The sequence below is a fragment of the Pristiophorus japonicus genome, chromosome 14 (genome assembly GCF_044704955.1).
Source record: "Pristiophorus japonicus isolate sPriJap1 chromosome 14, sPriJap1.hap1, whole genome shotgun sequence".
NCBI lineage: Eukaryota > Metazoa > Chordata > Chondrichthyes > Pristiophoridae > Pristiophorus > Pristiophorus japonicus.
In genome coordinates this window covers 44,351,223-44,372,131 of record NC_091990.1, presented here as the reverse complement: position 1 = coordinate 44,372,131, position 20,909 = coordinate 44,351,223, and positions in this window count along the sequence as shown.

The following is a 20,909-nucleotide window of genomic DNA, read 5'->3' as shown; positions in this document are numbered from 1 at the left end:
ACCAAAACTGTACACAATATTCAAGGTATGGCCTCACCAAGGCCCTGTACAACTGTAGTAAGTCCTCCCTGCTCCGATATTCAAATCCTCTCGCTATGAAGACCAACATGCCATTTGCCACCTTCACCGCCTGCTGTACCTGCATGCCAACTTTCAATGACTGATGTATCATGACACCCAGATCTCATTGCACCCTCCTTTTCCTAATCTGTCACCATTCAGATAATATTCTGCCTTCCTGTTTTTGCCACCAAAGTGAATAACCTCATATTTATCAACATTATACTGCATCTGCCATGCATTTGCCCACTCACCTAACCTGTCCAAGTCACCCTGCAGCCTCTTAGCATCCTCCTCGCAGCTCACACTGCCAACCAGCTTAGTGACATCTGCAAACTTGGAGATATTACATTCAATTCCTTCGTCTAAATCATTAATGTATATTGTAAATAGCTGGGGTCCCAGCACTGAACCTAGCGGTACCACACTAGTCACTGCCTGCCATTCTGAAAAGGACCCGTTTTTTCCTACTCTTTGCTTCCTGTCCACCATTTCTCTATGCACGTCAGTACATTATCCCCAATACCATGTGCTTTAATTTTGCACACTAATCTCTTGTGTGGGACCTTGTCAAAAGCCTTTTGAGAGTCCAAATACACCACATCCACTGGATACTCCCTTGTCCACTCAACTAGTTACATCCTCAAAAAATTCTAGAAGATTTGTCAAGCATGATTTCCCTTTCATAAATCCATGCTGAGTTGGACCAATCCTGTCACTGCTTTCCAAATGCGCTGCTATTTCATCTTTAATAATTGATTCCAACATTTTCCCCACTACCGATGTCAGGCTCACTGGTCTATAATTACCTGTTTTCTCTCTCCCTCCTTTTTAAAAAAATGGAGTTACACTAGCTACCCTCCAGTCCATAGGAACTGATCCAGAGTCTATAGAATGTTGGAAAATGATCACTAATGCATCCACTATTTCTAGGGCCACTTCCTTAAGTACTCTGGGATGCAGACTATCAGGCCCTGGGGATTTATCAGCCTTCAATCCCATCAATTTTCCTAACACAATTTCCTGACTAATAGATTTCCTTCAGTTCCTCCTTCTCGCTACACCCTCGGTCCCCTCGTATTTCCGGAAGGTTATTTTTGTCTTCCTTAGTGAAGACAGAACCAAAGTATTTGTTCAATTGGTCTGCCATTTCATTGTTCCCCCATTACAAATTCACCTGATTCTGACTGCAAGGGACCTATATTTGTCTTCACTAATCTTTTTCTCTTCACCTATCTATAGAAACTTTTGCAGTCAGTTTTTATGTTCCCTTATTCTCATATTCTATTTCCCCCTCCTAATTAAACCCTTTGTCCTCTTTTGCTGAATTCTAAATTTCTCCCAGTCCTTGGTTTTGCTGCTTTTTCTAGCCAATTTATATGCCTCTTCCTTGGATTTAACATTATCCCTAATTTCCCTTGTTAGCCATGGTTGAGTCACCTCCCCCGTTTTATTTTTACGCCAGACAGGGATGTACAATTGTTGAAGTTCATCCATGTGATCTTTAAATGTCTGCCATTGCCTATTACCGTCAAGCCTTTAAGTATCATTCGCCAGTCTATCCTAGCCAATTCATGTCTCATACCATCGAAGTTACCTTTCTTTAAGTTCAGGATCCTAGTCTCTGAATTAACTGTGTCACTCTCTATCTTAATAAAGAATTCTACCATATTATGGTCACTCTTCCTCAAGGGGCCTCGCACAACAAGATTGCTAATTAATCCTCTCTCATTACACATCACCCAGTCTAGGATGGCCAGCTCTCGAGTTGATTCCTTGACGTATTGGTCTGGAAAACCATCCCTTATACACTCCAGGAAATCCTCCTCCACCCCATTGCTACCAGTTTGGTTAGCCCAATCTATATGTAGATTAAAGCCACCCATGATAACTTCTGTACCCTTATTGCACGCATCTCTAACTTCTTGTTTGATGCCATCCCCAATCTCACATCTACTGTTTGGTGATCTGTACACAACTCCCACTAGCGTTTTCTGCCCTTTGGTGTTCCGTAGCTCATACAGATTCCACTTCAACCAAACTAATGTCCTTTCTTGCTACTGCGTTAATCTCTTCTGTAACCAGCAACACTACCCCACCTCCTTTTCCTTTCTCTGTATCCTTCCTGAATATTGAATACCCCTGGACGTTGAGTTCCCAGCCATGGCCACCCTGGAGCCATGTCTCCGTAATACCAATTACATCATATCCGTTAACAGCTATCTGTGCAGTTAATTCATCCACCTTATTACAAATGCTCCTCGCATTGAGACACACAGCCTTCAGGCTTGTTTTTTTAACACTCTCTCCTTTTAGAATTATGTTGTAATGTGGCCCTTTTTGATGTTTGCCTTTGATTTCTCTGCGCTCCACTTTTCCTTATTTTCTTTCAACCTTTTGCTTCTGCCCCCATTTTACTTCCCTCTGTCTCCCTGCAAGAGATTTCCATTCCCCTGCCATATTAGTTTAAACCCTCCCCAACAGCACTAGCAAACACTCCCCCTAGGACATTAGTTCTGCTCCTGCCCAGGTGCAGACCGTCCGGTTTGTACTGGTCCCACCTCCCCCAGAACGGGTTCCAAAGTCCCAGGAATTTGAATCCCTCCCTCTTGCACCATTCTTCAAGCCACGTATTCATCTTAACTATCCTGCTATTTCTGCTCTGACTAGCATGTGGCATGGGTAACAATCCTGAGATTACTACCTTTGAGGTCCTACTTTTTAATTTATTTCCTAGCTCCCTAAATTCAGCTTGTAGGACCTCATCCCATTTTTTACCTACGTCGTTGGTAACTATATGCACCACGACAACTGGCTGTTCATACTTCCGCTCCAGAATGCCCAGCAGCCGCTCCGAGACATCCTTAACTGTTGCACCAGGGAGGCAACATATCATCCTGGAGTCTCGATTGCGGCCGCAGAACTGCCTATCTATTCCTCTTACAATAGAATCCCCTACAACTATAGCTCTCCCGCTCTTTTTCCTGCCCTCCTGTGCAGCAGAGCCACCCATGGTGCCATGAACTTGACTGCTGCTGCCTTCCCCTGATGGGCCATCTCCCCCAACAGTACCCAAAATGGTATACCTGTTTTGGAGGGAGATGACCGCAGGGGAACCCTCCACTACCTTCCACTGCTCTGCCTGATGGTCACCCATTCCCTATCTGCCTTTGCAACCTTTATCTGCGGCGTGACCAACTCACTAAATGTGCTATTCACGACATCCTCAGCATCGCGGATGCTCCAGAGTGAATCCATGCACAGCTCCAGTGTCGCAATGAAGTCTGTCAGGAGCTGCAGCTGGATACACTTCCTGCACACATAGTAGTCAGGGACACTGGAAGTGCCCCTGATTTCCCACATAGCACAGGAGGAGCATGACATGGGTGTAGGCTCTCCTGCCATGACTTAACCCTTAAATTAACTTAATTTGGCAATAATGCCAAAGGTTATACACAATTGTCCTATGGATACACCCCAACACCCTATTTGCTCTGGCTATCGCTGCACGGCATTGCTCATGTACCTTTAAGGATGTATGCACTAGATTGCTCAAATCTCTTTTTATCTTCACCATCTTTAATGCCTTTCCCTGGAAGGTGTAAGTATGTTGAGCATTTGCCCTGCCCACATATCTAAGTTATACATCATTTTCCAGTCTTGATGTTTTGGACCAAAGGACATTGCATCAAGTGATTCAGCATGGAAATATGGAGGTCCATACTCAATAGAAAGATTACATTTAGGTGTTTAAAATGCAAATCTGTTAGCTGTTTCAGTTTTGTAAATGCAACCATATGCAAAACTAAAAGTACCAAACAACTCTGGGCCTTCTGTATGGCCAAGATCTCACAATGAGAGTTTATATTCATAAATTGGCCAGAGGGGATCTTCTGTAAAGAGTAAGGGCTAGAAATTAGCCAGTCTAACGTACTTTTTAAAGCAATTTTTTTTTTTGCGTTAAAACTCTTTTTCTTAAAATAAAGTGCACAAAATTCCCGAAGGTTTAAGAATGGTGTTTTCAAAATATCACCATTTTCCAAATCGGCATACCTTAAAAATTGCACCGCTTAAATTTGGCCGTTTGCCGAACCCGTACTCGGGTCGAAAAACAACGCATGGAAAAGGCACGTGTTGCAGCCTAAAAAACATCGGTAAGTAAGAAGACCTAGAAAAAAGGTAAGTTGAAGTTTTAAAAAAACATTTTCAGCGATTTATTTCTTCAATGCATTTGTGGGTGTTTTCTCATTTTTTACTTTTTTATTTTTGCAAATTTTTGGGGGTATTTTCTCCCCTGTATTTTTGGCGATATCGGCCTCGCTGTAAAGTTAGAGGATGGCGGTATTAAACACGATTCCTCCAGCAATGCTGTTTTTTAACAACTGCGGTAGTTTTTGGACAAATTTAACCCCTTAAAAAATAGCAAAATTTTTCTTCTTATTTCTTTACAAAAATGTCGTTATTTATCAAATAAGGACAAGCTGGGGAATTTCTAGCCCTAAGTTCCTTGGGGAATGTCACGCTTTACATTACCTAAGAGTAAATAATCCATAGAGCAAGCTGTGCTTGTGTTAGTGAAGTGTTTTTGTTCCTATAGATGTGTCCTTCTATCGGCTGGAGAAAAAGATATGTTGACCAAAAATGGTAAATGTATAGTATAACGTGTTTGAGATTCCCATTACAGTTGATGTGTGACAACATGCACCAAAAGAAGCACTCAGCCTAATATAATCCATGTCCAATCACAACAGAGGAACAGTGGTAAAAAGCACCAAAACTTAAAAAGATGAATGGTGAAATTCCTCCTTGACACGTTACTTTATTATCTGTTACACTAAGGCCTACTGAAGGTCAATTTTAAACTTTGAAAATACTGAATACCACGACTACAATAATGCAGTTGAAAATATTCCTGTTCAGACCAATAGATTAGATTTATTCTTCCGTTTCTGAATCTGTGTCTTTGTCGCATTGATTGTGCCCACCTCACACACCATTTTCTGCTAAAGTGCTGGCAAGTTAATCACGCCAAAGATTTTGTAATTGTGGCTCCAAACCAGCAACTGGGATGACTGCAAAAGCAGCACAGGATGACTCACCCATCAATATTTTTAATGCCCTATTCCAGGCTGTGCTCGCTGCCCCCCCCCGAGTGACAAATCTATAACCGGGAATTAATTATGTGGATAAATATGGGAGCAAAGCCCCACAGAAAAACACAGCTAAAATTAAAGGCAGTTTTTTAAGATCAAGATATATCACCTTTTTTCCTGGAGCACGTGCTATCACCATGTGAATAGTGGTTTAGAGCTGTAAATGGAACTTACTAAATTATCAATATATTGCCATTCAATTATATGATATTACAATACCCTTTAATGCCTAGAATTTGAACAATAGTATAACAGTAATTGTAAAAAGCATCAACAACTGTGGCAGAAATTTGGTTTCATGTTAACTTTTTCATTATAGCAACAACATAAAATTTTCCTTAAAATGAACTTTCACTGACAATCATGAATTGATTTTATCAGGAATGGATTGTATATTTCTTTTGAGATTAAGGTAAGAATGCTAAACTGACCATTAGAAACATCTTGATAGGTGAAAGGATGCCTTTTGTGGATTATGTGAAAGCGAATGCTTGTAATACAAGGTCAATACTGTTCTTTTTAACATTCACATTGCACCATTGTAATCAATTATCTTAAGATTGTGCAACCAGATTGGGAGAATTTTCTTTTTGCCTGAGCTAAATATTGGAATAAGGAATATGCAGCGTTTTCATTTTCAAGTTATTGCTCAATTATTGCGAATTAAAACTACAATGGCTTTAACTTATAAATGACCAACTTAATGGGCCCAAGTTTCCACATGATTTGCGCCTGATTTTTAGGAGCAACTGGTGGAGAACGGACTATCTTAGAATTCGCAATTCTCCACATTTTTTTTTCTGCAGTTCTAGTCAGGTAGAACAGTTCTACTTTGGAACAGAATTTTTTCTTCAAAAGGGGGCGTGTCCGGCTACTGACGCCTGATTTGAAAGTTTCCACAGTGAAAATGTACTCCAAACTAAAGTAGAATGGAGCAAGTGAAGATTTTTGTAGAACTGAAAAAACCTGTTCTACACATTAAAAAATCAGGCGCAGGTTACAAATTAGGCGTCCAGAACGAGGTGGGGGGGCGGGGGGGGGAAGGGAACTCATTAAATTCTACAATCAATCTTTATTTACACTTATACAAATATTATACAAATAAATCCAACCTGAATAAACATTTATAAGCAAGGAAAAGATTAAATAAACCATCTTCCTACCTGTGTGAAAGTGCTTCAGCCAGGGAGAATGGTGCAGCAAGCCTCACAAAACGAGGGAGCTGACCGAACGCGGGATTGGGGGGGGGGGAGGAGGGAGGAGGGAGCCGACCGAACGCTGGGCGGGCGGGAGGAGGGAGGGAAGGGAGCTGATGAACGCGGGAGGGGGGGAGGTAGTGGAGGGAAAGGAGCCGACGAACGCAGGGGGGGGGGTGGAGGGAAGGGAGCCGACGAACGCAGGGGGGGGGGTGGAGGGAAGGGAGCCGACGAACGCGGGAGGGCGGGTGGGAGGGAAGGGAGCCGACGAACGCGGGAGGGGGGGTGGGAGGGAAGGGAGCCGACGAACGCAGGGGGGGGGGGTGGAGGGAAGGGAGCCGACGAACGCAGGGGGGGGGGTGGAGGGAAGGGAGCCGACGAACGCGGGAGGGGGGGTGGGAGGGAAGGTAGCCGACGAACGCGGGAGGGGGGGTGGGAGGGAAGGGAGCCGACGAACGCGGGAGGGGGGGTGGGAGGGAAGGTAGCCGACGAACGCGGGAGGGGGGGGTGGGAGGGAAGGGAGCCGACGAACGCAGGGGGGGGGGGTGGAGGGAAGGGAGCCGACGAACGCAGGGGGGGGGGTGGAGGGAAGGGAGCCGACGAACGCGGGAGGGCGGGTGGGAGGGAAGGGAGCCGACGAACGCGGGAGGGGGGGTGGGAGGGAAGGTAGCCGACGAACGCGGGAGGGGGGGTGGGAGGGAAGGTAGCCGACGAACGCGGGAGGGGGGGTGGGAGGGAAGGGAGCCGACGAACGCGGGAGGCGGGGTGGGAGGGAAGGTAGCCGACGAACGCGGGAGGGGGGGTGGGAGGGAAGGGAGCCGACGAACGCGGGAGGCGGGGTGGGAGGGAAGGGAGCCGACGAACGCGGGAGGCGGGGTGGGAGGGAAGGGAGCCGACGAACGCGGGAGGCGGGGTGGGAGGGAAGGGAGCCGACAAACGCGGGCGGGCAGGAGCCGACCGAACGCGGCGGGGGGGGGAGGGAAGGTAGCCGACCGAACGCGGGCGGGAGGGAGGGAGCCAGGGAGGGAGCCGACCGAACGCGGGGGGGCTGGGGGGGGGAGCCGACCGAATGCGGGGGGGCGGGGAAGGGAGGGAGCCGACCGAACGCGGGGGCGGGGGCGGGGGCGGCGGGGTGGGGAAGGGAATGGAGCCGTTCCAGACCGCTGGTGGGGAAAGAGAGAAGGCTGCAGGAAGCCTCAGAAATTGAGGAGCCATTTCCCGACGGCAAAAGGCGGAGGTCGTCGGGAAACGGCTGCCTCAACTTTCTGAGGCTTCCTGCACCCTTCTCACTGCTACAAGAAGCCTCTGTGCTGATGGCAATGTACTTTTATTAAAACATTTTTTAAAACTAAACAGCTACAAAGAACTACAAAGAACTACAAAAATGGCCGAGTGCCAATGTTTTTTTCACACTGAGCATGCGCGAACGCTCCAACGCGCACGTGCAGCGTTGCCGGCAGGAAAAAAACTAATTTAAATAGTACCCGCCCCCTCCCACTTACAATATCGGCGCGAGTGTAGGCTCCGCCCCCCTGCACGCTGCGCCAGGCAGACAAGGAGCTGCAGAACGCTCCAGAATCGCGATTTTTTTTTAGGCGCCGTTTTAGGCGCGAAAAACGGGCGCCCAGCTCGGAGGGGCGCCCGTTTTCTTTCTTGTGGAAACTTGGGCCCAATGTTTGAGCACCTTGCCAGAGCAGGAGCTTCTGTACGACACGTACTACACAGTGCACCAGAAAGACAGCAGTCTTGCCCTTTTCACAAATAGCTGACACAGGTCTGTCTCAATGTCTCTCATTTAATGGGTCAGCACTCTCACATCTCTTCAGAATAGTGCACAACACGTGATGTGTCTTATTCATATATTGATTTACATATGGACTACCCTTTGGTTGTTGAGTCAGTGCCATGCCATTTGTTATTTTTGTTATGCATTGGCTCTTAAGTAGGATTTAATATTATTATACATTATTATTGATCTTTGCTCCTCACATTGTGCTGTAATGACAGTTTTTATTAGTGAAAACCTAATGGATATTCTGCAGGCTATTTTTATATCAAATCATTGGATGAATATCTCATTCATGCAATTGTCTCGACATACGAGAAGCTACACTGAGATCTACAGTGGTATTTAGTAATGTCGACACCATTTTGCAAAAGACATTGGCAGCAGCAACGGAACATCTTTCAATACCGTACAGTTATCCTGCTCATCCATATATTGATAGGATTTTTGCTGTTTTTGTTTCTCATCATGATTTTTAATTTTCACCCAATAGACTGTTAACATAGAAACATAGAAAATAGGTGCACGAGTAGGCCATTCGGCCCTTCGAGCCTGCACCACCATTCAATAAGATCATGGCTGATCATTCACCTCAGTATCCCTTTCCTGCTTTCTCTCCATACCCCTTGATCCCTTTAGCCATAAGGGCCATATCGTACTCCCTCTTGAATATATCCAATGAACTGGCATCAACAACTCTCTGCGGCAGGGCATTCCACAAGTTAACAACTCTCTGCATGAAGAAGTTTCTCCTCATCTCAGTCCTCAATGGCCTAACCCTTATCCTAAGACTGTGCCCCTGGTTCTGGACTTCCCCAACATCGGGAACATTCTTCCCGCATCTAACTTGTCCTGTCCCGTCAGAATCTTATACGTTTCTATGAGATCCCCTCTCATTCTTTTAAACTCCAGTGTATAAAGGACCAGTTGATCCAGTCTCTCCTCATATGTCAGTCCAGCCATCCCTGGAATCAGTCTGGTGAACCTTCGCTGCACTCCCTCTAAAGCAAGAATGTGCTTCCTCAGATTAAGAGACCAAAACTGAACACAATATTCCAGGTGAGGCCTCACCAAGGTCCTATACAACTGCAGTAAGACCTCCCTGCTCCTATACTCAAATCCCCTAGCTATGAAGGCCAACATGCCATTTGGCTTCTTCACTGCCTGCTGCACCTGCATGCCAACTTTCAATGACTGATGAACCATGATACTCGTTGCACCTCCCCTTTTCCTAATCTGCCGCCATTCAGATAATATTCTGCCTTCGTGTTTTTGCCCCCAAAGTGGATAAACTCACATTTATCCATATTATACTGCATCTGCCATGCATTTGCCCACTCACCTCACCTGTCCAAATCACCTTGCAACCTCTTAGCATCCTCCTCACAGCTCACACCGCCACCCAGTTTAGTGTCATCTGCAAACTTGGAGATATTGCACTCAATTCCTTCATCCAAATCATTGATGTATATTGTAAAGAGCTGGGGTCCCACTGCTGATCCCTGCGGCACTCCACTAGTCACTGCCTCCCATTCCGAAAAGGGCCCGTTTATCCTGACTCTCTGCTTCCTGTCTGCCAACGAATTCTCTATCCACATCTGTACATTACCCCCAATACCATGTGCTTTGATTTTGAACACCAATCTCTTATGTGGGACCTTGCCAAAAGCCTTTTGAAAGTCCAAATGCACCACATCCACTGGTTCTCCCTTGTCCACTCTACAAGTTGCATCCTCAAAAAATTCCAAAAGATTTGTCAAGCATGATTTCCCTTTCATAAATCCATGCTGACTTGGACCAATCCTGTCACTGCTCTGCAAATGCGCTGCTAGTTCATACTTAATAATTGATTCCAACATTTTCCCCACTACTGATGTCAGGCTAACAGGTCTATAATTACTTGTTTTCTCTCCCTCCTTTTTTAAAAAGTGGTGTTCCATTAGCTACCCTCCAGCCCATAGGAACTGCTCCAGCTTCGATAGACTGTTGGAAAATGATCACCAATGCCTCCACTATTTCTAAGGCCACTTCCCTAACTACTCTGGGATGCAGACTATCAGGCCCCGGGGATTTATCAGCCTTCAATCCTATCAATTTCCCCAACACAATTTCCCACCTAATAAGGATATCCTTCATTTCCTCCTTCTCACTCAACCCTCAGTCCCCTAGTACCTCCGGAAGGTTGTTTGTATCTTCCTTCGTGAAGACACAACCAAAGTATTTGTTCAATTGGTCTGCCATTTCTTTGTTCCCCATTTTAATTTCACCTGAGTCCAACTGCAAGGGACCTACATTTGTCTTCACTCATCCTTTTTCTCTTCACATATCTATAGAAGCTTTTGCAGTCGGTTTTTATGTTCCCGGCAATCCTCCTGTCGTACTCTATTTTCCCCCTCCTAATTAAACCCTTTGTCCTCCTCTGCTGAATTCTAAATTTCTCCCAGTCCTCAGGTTTGCTGCTTTTTCTGGCCAATTTATATGCCTCTTCCTTGGATTTAACACTATCCTTAATTTCCCTTGTTAGCCACGGTTGAGCCACCTTCCCTGTTTTGGTTTTACTCCAGACAAGGATGTACACTTGTTGAAGTTCATCCATGTGATCTATAAATGTTTGCCATTGCCTATCCACCGTCAACTGTTTAAGTATCCTTTGCCAGTCTATTTTAGCCAATTCACGCCTCATGCTGTCAAAGTTAGCTTTCCTTAAGTTCAGAACCTTAGTTTCTGAATTAACTGTGTCACTCTCCACCTTAATAAAGAATTCTACCATATTATGGTCACTCTTCCCCAAGGGGCCTCGCACAACAAGATTGCTAATTAGTCCCTTCTCATTACACATCACCCAGTCTAGGATGACCAGCTCTCTGGTTGGTTCCTTGACATATTGGTCAAGAAAACCATCCCTAATACACTCCAGGAAATCCTCCTCCACCGCATTGCTACCACTTTGGTTAGTCAAACTATATGTAAATTAAAGTCACCCATGATAACTGCTGTACCTTTATTGCACACATCCCTTATTTCTTGTTTGATGCTGTCCCCAACCTCACTACTACTGTTTGGTGGTCTGCACACAACTCCCACCATCGTTTTCTGCCCTTTGGTATTCCGTAGCTCCACCCATACGGATTCCACATCATCCAAGCCAGTGTCCTTCCTTATTAATGCATTAATTTCCTCTTTAACCAGCAACGCCACCCCACCTCCTTTTCCTTTCTGTCTATCTTTACTAAATGTTGAATACCCCTGGATGTTGAGTTCCCAGCCTTGGTCAACCTGGAGCCATGTCTCTGTGATGCCAATTACATCATATCCATTAACTGCAATCTGCGCAGTTAATTCGTCCACCTTCTTCAGAATACTCCTCGCATTGAGGCACAGAGCCTTCAAGCTTGTCTTTTTAACACACTTTGCCCCTTTAGAATTTTGCTGCGATGTGGCCCTTTTTGTTTTTTGCCTTGGGTTTCTCTGCCCTCCACTTTTACTCTTCTCCTTTCTATCTTTTGCCTCTGTCTCCCTTTTATTTCCCTCTGCCTCCCTGCATAGGTTCCCATCCCCCTGCCATATTAGTTTAACTCCTCCCGAACAGCACTCGCAAACACTCCCCTAGGACATTGGTTTCGGTCCTGCCCAGGTGCAGACCGTCCGGTTTGTACTGGTCCCACCTCCCCCAGAATCGGTTCCAATGCCCCAGGTATTTGAATCCCTCCCTTCTGCACCACTGCTCAAGCCACGTACTTTTCATTACCTCAATGAGATGTTCACTGAATGTGAGCAGTACCAAAAGTTATATCAGTGAGATGTTTTTTTGTTGACACAATGGCGCCTGAATTTCTGATCTGTCCCAGACCTGCTGACAACACTGCCCCTCCCCCCGTATGCAGGTCCCAGCCCAGTTTCTCGCACATGGTACTGCTCACAATCTGCTACCTCAGCACCGAATGGCCAGCAGTGTTAACTAGTTTGAGAGACTGAGTGCTAACTTTGCAGTCATATATAGTGAATTTTTAAAAATGGAAACAAGAGGGGAGAAATTGGGGTCATTTGCACCTCCCATTAGTGCCCCCCGGAGGGTGCAATTGATTTTGCAACCTGGCGTGGTGCCGCTAACGACACCCGCTAATTGAGCGGGAGTTTAGCAATGGCGCTATAGCGTGCCCTGATCTCCTGTGTCCGGGCATTGTGACGTCCTTGCCGTGCGCATTGTCCCGTGAGCGCCCTGGCCCCCAAATTGGGTATCGCCCCCTGAAGCTGTGCCGGGCGATGCCAGCGACAGCTTCAGGGGACACGTACCAGGTAGCAGGGTCGGTGCCGCGAACGCTCAGCCAGGCGCTCTGCTTGAGCACCAGGAAGTAAGTGATGCGCTTGATTTAGCGCTCCACTTTCTTTTGGGGGGCGGTAACCCCAATTTATCACGAGGGGCAAGACTTCTGCACCTGGCGCAAAGTGTTACCATCCCCAAATGGGGTGGTACCCAATTCCTAGGCCATGGTTTCACCGGCATTTGGTCTGAAATTGCTGTGGATTTAAAATTGCGTATACTGTGTGGCAGAATTGTAGTTCTTCTGATTTGGGGCTGAGACCCACAGTTCAGTGTGCAATGTAATCATTCCAAATTATGGGTACCCGTGACCATACACAATAAAGCCGATCTTGATTGTTCGTTGTTCTCCAGTTTGATCTGACCTGAAATAATTTGCATTGCAGCAGCATGCTAGTTCCTTGTCTTGAGTTATGCAATCCGCACTGCATTGCACGTATCAAGGTGAAGATGTCATTGTTCATCTGCGTGGATAAAAAAATGTTTCCATGAGTGCCTTGAGTTCGCCTGACCTGCCTAACTGGCTTTAAACCTGGACAAGGGCTTTAAAAGCCAGTACCACCAAGGTATTGAATTTGTGCATAAAACTTTCTTAAATTGATTGGATTTTATAATTGTATACTTGGATTATACACTGCACTGAGATCTTAGTTTTCTAAAGGACTTAATTTGGGTTGTGCTGTGATTTCATAACTTTTTAGATTTGTTACATTTTGCCAAATTGGTAATCACGGTGCATTTCTAAATTGGTGTAGGGCGAAATTGCCCAGCACTCCGATTGCGGGACGTCTGCATCTGGGGCCAGGCCCGGTGCAGACGTCCCGCCCCTGTCGCTGAATTGGGCTAACCGCCCCTCAAAGGAAGCAGAGCACAATCTCGCACGCTCCACTTCGGAGCACTCTTGCGGCGAGATGTTGAACGCTATGCGGATGCTCCATGAGGCACTGATGCGCTTCAACGCCCCTCCCCTTTGCTTAAAGTGGAAGGCCACTGCGCACTCTGCAAGGCCTCTGACGGCCTCCACTCGGCCACCAGGACAGCATGCGACTGAGCCTGCAGTCCGGCACCTAAAATAGAGTGCCGGGCTGCACAATGGCAGGGCTGCCATTGTAGAGCCGACCCGAGAGTCCGCAATCAAAAAAAGACGGCGGCCCGGGGCGCTGGCACCCTCAGCTTTCAGGAGCACCCCAAGAGCGGATGTAGGCCAACTTCGCAACCTGCAATTTCCCCCGTGGGGCAGTAAAGGGTCGGCACTGGGCGGTGAGGGGTTGCTGCGCATGCCGATGACATAATCGCTGGTTGAAAGACGGCCCGGGGCGCTAACCGCAGGATGCGGCTCTGCAACGTCCTGTGCAATTTCCCGGGAAGCGGTAGTGCCCCCCTCCCCCGGGCGAAAAGTCTCCTCCGCACTAACGGCACTATAAAAAGAGGCAGTAATGGCCCTGTCGTTTTCCCAAGCATGTAATTTTAAAATATCATATGATTTCTCTGAAATCAAATATATTGTAAAATACTCCTGTGCTGAATTATCGATCATGAAGAATGCAGGATCTGTTTACTTTTTGTTTCGTGATTATATTTAGTATTTTATATTGGCAAACTGTAAGAATTACATGATCTGCAATATGGACGCAAACACAGATTCTGGCACCAGTGTATACTCCATAAGAGAATTAAACCGGGCAGTAAACTAGATTAGATTTTGTATAGTTCAGCTTGACGCTTATTTTTTACAATAAATGAGAATGGCTTTTTGCACAAAATATGATCATATTTGGTCTGAAGTTGTTTCATCTATTCATGTTTTGGAATGCAGTCTGCTATATTGAACCAAAAGCATATATGTAATTTAATTTTATAAACATGGTTTCCAAAGAGATCTGACCACTTTCAGTATTTTATTAACTGCAGTACTCTGCTCTCTTTTTTTCTCTTGTGAGTCTCTACTACATGTTTTCCGCTCCTGATTCTGCTTCTGAATGTGTTGATTACTTGCTGGAGAGGCTCCTCAACCGTTACCCAAATGGTCATTAAGCATGTGTGAACCTTGTCTGTGACAGTCAGTGAGCAATTCGATTGTAGGGGAGATAACCGAATCCTATGATCGCCCAATATCCACCTCCAAGCAGGGTTGCTAGGTCGTGATAAGATGACTTATCTCTTGGGGCGCTCCTTAAAGGGGAAGGCGCCAGAACCCCGGGCCGCCATCTTTCTTTGCATTGCCTACTCTCGGGTCATCTCTACAGCCCTTAGGTGGTCCGTGCCTGACTGAGTTTGCTCTCTCCAAATTGTGCATTGAGCTCAATTATAATCTATCTTCTGCCTCCCAACAAAGTGCTTTGGTTCATGGTCAAGCTTGAATTTATGGCAACTATGTTGGAAATGAACTTTCACCTCTTGGACTTGAATGATCAATCAACCGTAAATTAATGAAAATTTCTCACTCCTCTTTCGGTCAAGTTCCTCGTGGGTGAGGCTATACGAAACCACCCATAATTTACTACAAATGTGCATTCAATTGCCAGTTTAACTTAGAAAGCTTATGAGATTGATTGGTGTGACATTTCCATTCCTCATTAGTGCAGGAGATATTTTTCTGTTGAGGACTTTACTTGCAAATCATGAAAAGAAAGGTTTATTCTGCATCTGATGCCCGTATGGTCTGGAAGTACTTATAGCTGACACAGATGCATCAAGTGAAAAGGGAGTTCTGCATCACAGCATGGAGATATCTCATCTTGACAAATGATTACCCTTTTGGCCCCGAAACAATGAAAACAATTTTAACCTAACCCACTCATCAAGAAATTGATAGGATCGGGTGAAACCTTGGGGCCGAAATTGCCCCTTGCCCAAAATGGGGCGCATGCACCCTGTTTCAAGGTTTTTACCGCAGCTGTGGTTCAGGTCGCCCAGTGAGCGAAATACCACTCTTTGTTGTTTTTTTTTTTACTTGGATCCGGAGCTTGCTCTTAATGGGGGCGGTGACAACACCTGAGGGGCGGATACATGGCGGTGGCAACATCTGAGGGACGGAATTTGGGGGCGGTGCAGAGTGACCGCCGCGATGACGTCATCACAGCGCTAAGTCACCAAGGCTCTCCCCTTCACTTAAAGGGGAGAGCCTCCGCGATTTTAAAACTTCGGCCCGCTGGATTACCAGGGAGGGTTTTGGCCTGGCCAGTGCCCTGGCACCCAAGCGGGAGTGCCAGGCTGCCTGTTGGCGGCCTGGCTGAACCTGGGGGCATAACTGTCGGGCCGACGTGTCAGTTGACCGACAAAAAAAATCATGACGGCAGCGGCAGTGCCTCCTCCCCTTTACGGCTAAAGGAATCAAGGGGTATGGAGAGAAAGCAGGAAAGGGGTACTGAGGTGAGTGATCAACTATGATCTTATTGAATGGTGGTGCACGCTCGAAGGGCCGAATGGCCTACTCCTGCACCTATGTATCTATGTTAAGGGAAGCAGCACCACCGGTGCAGAAGGCCACAGCCTCACTGGACCACCGGGAAGAAACAGCGTGCAGGCTGAAGATTTTCAGAAGGGAATGTCGCTGTCAGTGGGGGGAGGGGGGGGAGGTAAATTGGTGGTGCACACGGCGATGCATTTAACATGGATTGGCAGCATCGGAGCAGTGTGGGGAGTCAAGGCACCACCGAGAAACCTCGGAAGGGCAATTAAGTTATCAGCGTCCATTCCACGAAAAATCGGCGGCCACTCCACTCCTCAGCGTGGCCGCTGATTTGTGGTGGTTACAGACTTTAAGTAGAGGGGCAATTTCGGCCCCTTGGTTTTATACCCTTTCCAATTTTGTTATCCTTTGAAGTCACTTGGTTCGAAGTCTCAAGACTTTAAGACCCATTTCATCACAGAAATTCAAGTGACGTATTCCATGGTCTTATTTTCAATGCAATAAATTGTCTGATTTTAACATAAGAACATAAGAAATAGGAGCAGGAGTCGGCCTTTTGGCCCCTCGAGCCTACTCCGCTGTTTAATAAGAACATGGCTGATCTGATCTTGGGCTCAGCTCCACTTCCCTGCCCGTTCCCCATAACTCTCAACTCCCTTACCGTTCAAAAATGTTCTTTTGGGTAATACATTTTCACTGTTCTCAAACAACTAAAGATACAAGTGAATGAGGAAGCATGATTTATGTTCCAGTTACCTCGAGGGAATACATTCTAATTTTGATATGGAAGTCCAGTTGCCCTCAAGTCAGTGATTATATTTAAAAGGGAAGGAACGTGAAATGCAGTCACTGTATATCTTCAAAATATTACTCCATCATTGAGTGTAACTTTGAACAAAAATGCAGACTATTTTACTTGATCTTATTTACCTCGTACAATCCAACGTTGTTGCTTCACACTCATTTCCTCGGAACTGACAAAGTGGTTCTTATCAGAAATTCACCTGATCAAGCTTTAAGTTTCTCCGATGGCAATGATAAGGCTTGAATTGTCATCGGAGTAAAACAAAATAAAACATGACTCTTATAATGACAGATTTGTAGACTTTTTTTAAAAAAAGCTTTATTTATCTCCCTTCTTGCCCCTCTCTAGATTTCCCTCTGCCCCACATCATTCTGGCTACTGCGAACAAGCAAAGAGTCAAACTGCTGCCAAAAATCTGCTGCTCTGTGATCTAACACTGACAGACTTGGAGAACTGGATAGGGATAGTCTTGCCTTGCTATGGCGAAATGTCTATCCTTGTGCTCTTTGTCTCTCCTGATGACATGGTGTGATAGGTGGGAAATGTTGGGCATAATGCAGTGCCCGACTACACTGGAGAGAAAAATCTCTTCAGAAAAAGCATAGTTACAATGGAATCTGTTCATATTGGGATGTATAACTTGAGATGCTGCCTGACTACCAGATTGCATCATACTTTGTAGAAACTCATGCCACATCAGTTTCTGTTTCTCAAATGAAAAAGAGCAGGCTGGATATCGCAACACTCTTTGTCTGATGAGTCTTTGTGGCCAAGTGGTCAGAAAGTTTGTTGACTTCACTGGTAAAACTGGCAAAGCTACATGACAAAACATGCCAACCAGAACTTCTTTACCTTCGATAGTCTCCAAAATTAAATTATGAGGAAATTGCCAGGCATATATCGCCATGACTTTTGTGTTTTACCCCATGATTGCAAGTTAATCCATCTCAGTGTGCACGTCAGACTTATTGCTTGCTGTGAGACTGCAAGCAGAGTTCAGAGCTGTGTTGCATAGGTTGTATGCAACATTTCTAGTAGGCTGCTCATTAAGTATTCAAATATATGTGCTCAAAATATCTATAAAGATAAAATGTAACGTTATTTGAAAAGGTTGTGTTTTGTAGTTAGCCATAATGGTAGAAATAATAGTTTGAAGAGTTTTGTTTGTATTACACAACTCCCAAGTATATTAGAAATGAGCCTGACAACAGATAGGTTAATAATTTAATGGGCCTCCCATTCTGTTGGCTCACTTGCAAGGTTGAGTAGAATATGGTTTTATGTTTATTCTGTCTGTCTGTCTCTCCTATATATTATTGGACAGCTGTTTTTTTTAGCAGAAATTATCCTGCCCATATTGTCGTCATTCAGACATTTATTCTTGAATGGCTAAATCACTATAAGTTAGGCATTTGGATGACTTTTTCATACATTGTTCCAGTGCAGAGACAGGTTGAGTGACAGGTTTACACTCCTGCATGCTGTTTAGAATCTTGAGCCTCCACATGCGATGTGCGGAGCGGGGAAGTCTAACCAGCAGCACATATTGATTTTCCTTGGCATAAATGCTCTCTAAATTTCAAGCATTAAAGTTTGCTATGATGATGAAAAGCAAACCCAGGCTCAGGGATATGTGAAATGCAGAGAGCCACATTTATACACAACTTAAGAAGAGAAGGATGAAAACAGGATTTGAATCTTGACAGCTGGGGATGGTCATCGATTCTTCTGATTTATGCCACATCATAGTTGGGATAGTGGAATTTTACATTAAATGAATTGGGTTTGAATACGGCATTACTTCATGTAGAAAATGAATGAACAGCTGTAGATGTAATCATTTACTGGTATGTCAGTCGATTTTGGCATTGATGTTTTTACTGATGGTCCATTGGACAGCTGCTGATGAGCTTTCCAATTTTTAGTCAGGACTCATAAAGATGTCACATGCTTGAGTTCTTATTTTAACCTCATTCTGTACATGGAATCAACATGCTATTGGATATCTTTTCCCTGGATTCTGGGGAGGTCCCAGCAGATTGGAAAACTGCAAATGTAACACCCCTATTTAAAAAAGGAGGCAGACAAAAAGCAGGAAACTACAGACCAGTTAGCCTAACATCTGTGGTTGGAAAAATGTTGGAGTCCATTATTAAAGAAGCAGTCGCAGGACATTTGGAAAAGCATAATTCGGTCAGGCAGAGTCAGTATGGATTTATGAAAAAGAAGTCATGTTTGACAGAAGGCATTTGACAAGGTGACACATAAAAGGTTACTGCACAAGATAAAAGTTCACGGGGTTGGGGGTAATATATTAGCGTGGATAGAGGATTGGCTAATGAACAGAAAACAGAGTCGGGATAAATGGTTCATTCTCGGGTTGGCAACCAGTAACTAGTAGGGTGTCACAGGGATCAGTGCTGGGACCCCAATTATTTACAATCTATATTAACGACTTGGAAGAAGGGACTGAGTGTAACGTAGCCAAGTTTGCTGATGACACAAAGATGGAAGGAAAAGCAATGTGTGAGGAGGACACAAAAAATCTGCAAAAGGACGTAGGCTAAGTGAGTGGGCAGCGAGGTCGGTATGTCTCCTGCTAGGTCGTTCTTGATGAAAAAGTGTTCAAGCCTTTCCACAAAGGCATCCTAATCTTCCCCATCAGTGAACTGTTAGAAGTTGCTAAGCTTAGACATGTTGTGCATGGAAATTCATAACCTCGTCGCCAGTTGTAGCATATGCAAGCACTCTAATGAGGTAAGGGTATAGTGTAGTGTAGTGACCTTAGTCCTTTTATTGCAGCTCCTAGAGTGAAGACACCAAGAGGTGAGCTCTCTTTATCACTTGGTTACCTGCAGTGTACAGGTGACCCTTAGGTCTCTAGCAATAGCACCCTCTGGTGGTACAGGTTTGGTGTATACAGTGTGAAGGTACATTCAGTGGTCTAGTGTTAGAGTACATACATTAACATACATACATAACAGTATGCAGGTACAGCAAGTGATCAGGAAGGCCAATGGTATTTTGGCTTTTATTGCAAAGGGGATTGAGTATAAAAGCAGGGAAGTCTTGCTACAGCTATATAAGGTATTGATGAGGCCACACCTGGAATACTGTGAGCAGTTTTGGTTTCCATATTTACAAAAGGATATACTTGCTTTGGAGGCATTTCAGAGAAGGTTCACTAGGTAGATTCCAGGAATGAGGGGGTTGACTTATGAGGAAAGGTTGAGTAGGTTGGGTCTCTACTCATTGGAATTCAGAAGAATGAGAGGTGATCTTATCGAAACGTATAAGATATGAGGGGGCTTGACATTGTGGATGCAGAGGGGATGTTTCCTCTGATAGGAGAGACTAGAACTAGAGGGCATTATCTTAGAATAAGGGGCCGCCCATTTAAAACAGAGATGAGGAGAAATTTCTTCTCTGAGGATTGTAAATCTGTGGAATTCGCTGCCTCAGAGAGCTGTGGAAGCTGGGACATTGAATACATTTAAGACAGAAATCGACAGTTTCTTAAATGATAAGGGAATAAGGGGTTATGGAGAGTGGGCAGGGAAGTGGAGCTGAGTCCATGATCAGATCAGCCATGACCTTCTTGAATGGCGGAGCAGGCTCAAGGGGCCGTATGGCCTACTCCTTCCTGCTCCTATTTCTTATGTTCTTATGCTCTTATGTTTTGAGAATCAGTAGTTAGGCACTGGATGAACACATCATTCAGCAATCTAATAAACCTCTGCCAGTAATGGCATTGCTGCATTGCTCTCGCATTATCAATAATGCAATTTTTTAATGCATGATCGGGGCCAACATCAGGAATGATTTTCTTGTTATCTGGGTGAAGAATTCATGAGTCCAGCCTATCCGCTTCCTTTCATCCATCCTAACGTCTTCCAGATGAATGATGGGACATTGTGGGAGTCTTCTACAAAAGCACAAGCCTAACCTCTTTTGTGAATCAATAATTGAATCTGGCTACAACACTAACTTGCATTGATATAGTACCTTTAACATAGTAAAATAAAAGCACTGCACAGGAGAGTAATCTTAAAAAGAAAATTGACACCGAGCCAAAGGAGTGATAAGGACAGTTGACCAAAAGCTTGATCAAAGAGGTCGGCTTTAAGGAGTGTTTTAAAAGAGGAGCGAGGGGCAGAGAGGTTTAGGGAGGGAATT